Here is a 266-nt window from a genome sequence, read left to right on the forward strand (position 1 = left end):
GCAGCGAGGCAATTCGAGGAGCAGTTTTGGGGTACATAAGTCCCGTCGTGTCCGGACAATGTAGTGTTATAAGTGCAAAGTGTGTGTGGAACGTGAAAGAAAAAGACCTCTCGAAATCCTGGAGGTGTATTTGCAGTAAGAGGGATTCGTGTGACGAAGCCATTTCAGGTTGGTTTGTGTTCATATTTTTCTCCCAATATTCATCTTTCCGGTCTTTTAAACCTGTATTTTCTTCTTTCAGGTATACCCAATGCAACTTTCTTTTT

Source organism: Montipora foliosa, chromosome 3, assembly GCF_036669935.1.
Source record: "Montipora foliosa isolate CH-2021 chromosome 3, ASM3666993v2, whole genome shotgun sequence".
NCBI classification, from domain to species: domain Eukaryota; kingdom Metazoa; phylum Cnidaria; class Anthozoa; order Scleractinia; family Acroporidae; genus Montipora; species Montipora foliosa.